The sequence below is a fragment of the Schistocerca gregaria genome, unplaced genomic scaffold (genome assembly GCF_023897955.1).
Source record: "Schistocerca gregaria isolate iqSchGreg1 unplaced genomic scaffold, iqSchGreg1.2 ptg000247l, whole genome shotgun sequence".
In the NCBI taxonomy this organism is placed as follows: domain Eukaryota; kingdom Metazoa; phylum Arthropoda; class Insecta; order Orthoptera; family Acrididae; genus Schistocerca; species Schistocerca gregaria.
In genome coordinates this window covers 4,269,107-4,271,032 of record NW_026061756.1, presented here as the reverse complement: position 1 = coordinate 4,271,032, position 1,926 = coordinate 4,269,107, and the positions used below count along the sequence as shown (strand labels likewise).

At 41.3% G+C, this 1,926-nt stretch overlaps 1 non-coding gene across 1 annotated transcript; it reads left to right on the top strand.

The window, feature by feature from the left end:
* The first annotated feature begins 546 nt into the window (after positions 1–546).
* Trnat-ugu (transfer RNA threonine (anticodon UGU)) lies at positions 547–621 on the top strand. The gene has a single exon. It is a non-coding gene; the product is annotated as a tRNA-Thr (tRNA).
* The last annotated feature ends 1,305 nt before the right edge of the window (positions 622–1,926 follow it).

Below are 1,926 nucleotides of genomic sequence, written 5' to 3'. Positions count from 1 at the left end.
TGTGTGTTGTCCTTAGCATAAGTTACTGTAAGTAGTGTGTAAACATAGGGACTGATTGTTCAAATGGCTCTGAGCACTTTGGGACTTAACATCTGAGGTCATCAGTTTCCTAGAACTTAGAACGACTTAAACCTAACTAAATTAAGGACATCACACACACCCATGCTCGAGGCAGGATTTGAACCTGCGACCGTAGCGGTCGCGTGGCTCCCGACTGAAGCGCCTACAACCGCTCGGCCACATCGGCCGGTCTATCATGTATTCTAGAAGAGTTGCAAGGTCGTCAGTGGCGCCTGTTCTTTCGAGAGCAGTTACTATCTTCATATCTATGGTTAAACGTTACCCAGCCATTGACCTTCGTCTGTGCGAATGCGCACAGGTTGCCGGAACTCTTACGGGAATCGTCACCTTAGTGTGAGCCAGTAATGAGTGGATGGACAAATACCTATTAAGTACATTACGTATGCGGATTGTGGACGGTTGGGGATGTGAGTCTCACGGGAAGCGTGCGAGGGATAAATTCCTGCAGTCGTGCTGTTCATGTGTGCCCTCGATGGCTCAGATGGATTGAGCGTCTGCCTTGTAAGCAGGAGATTCTGGGTTCGAGTCCCAGTAGGGGCACACTTTTCAGCTGTCCCCATCGAAGTATATCAACAACACCTGTCGGCAGCTGAGGGTTTCAATTAATTATCAGTTGTGAAGGTGATTCGATGAACCCTTTGCCAGGCACTTAAATGTGTTTTGCAGGGTATCCATATAGATGTAGATGATAACTCGTCCCGTGTCGTACGTGCTCAAAATGATTCATACTGCAGAATGCATGCAAACATACTCACCGAAAATACAGACGAATATCAAGTGCAGGCTGCCGAGTGCTGCATATCCAGCTTTGACAGATCGGCTTTTCCTGCCAAGAAGAACAGGAAGTTGCTGTCTAGGAACAATCAGAGGTAGAGGAAGGGTTGATAAATACTCCTTGACTTGCAGACTAAACGTAAATAACGAAAATACATTTTTGGTAAAAATTGGTCAAAACATAATCGGTTGCCCTCCGTATTGGATTAGCTGTTTTGAATATTGAAAATCTGACTTCAGATTCGTTTTCAGAGACATTAAAAATATATATGTAACACTCAGTTCATGCAAATCGAAGTAATAATATAACTAAATGTTTTCCCTAAACTTTGAACACATTTTTTTCGGGTAACTATTTTCTCAGAACGGCATGCAGCATAAATTAAAAGTGGTTCGTTCTCTTAACATCTACTTCTGACCCCTAAAAGTAAACACTTTTCTTAGGAACTTATAGCTATAATATGACATTTGTTAATATTAACTAATTTTTGTGTAGGCATAAGGAGTGAAACAAACCCTCAAAAATCGAACTCAAAGTTCGAATTAGCACTGTATCGTTAAATTTAAGGTTGTTTCATTGCGGTTAGGTATACGCTCCCATAAATTTTAAGTTTTATCGACTGATGTTATCCATTTTCAATTTCAGAGGAATAATGTAGTATCAACTGATGTTACCCATTTTTGAATTCAGGTAACATATGAGGTGCCACACTGCACGCGCTCTGCGTACTCCAGTCTCGCAGGCCCTTGATCAAATCATAATTACGGGCGCCATTTTTTATTGAAAATCTAAAATTAAGCTCATAGTATTATCACTCGTAATTCCCAAACAGATCTTTCGAATGTATTTTCATTGTCTCAAAAAGAATTTCAAATGTACCCTTTTTTGCTCATTTGTATGAGAACCTGGCAGTAACGCCGGAATATAGTCACGTGATTTTTTTTCAGAGACGCTGTACGTTCGCGAGAAGACTTTCGTTCTGCGCGTGTCGAAGGACATTCCTCAGATATTACTGTGTGTGTGCTACTCAGTCGTGCCATTTAAGTGTACATCTTTGCATAGTTTTCCTT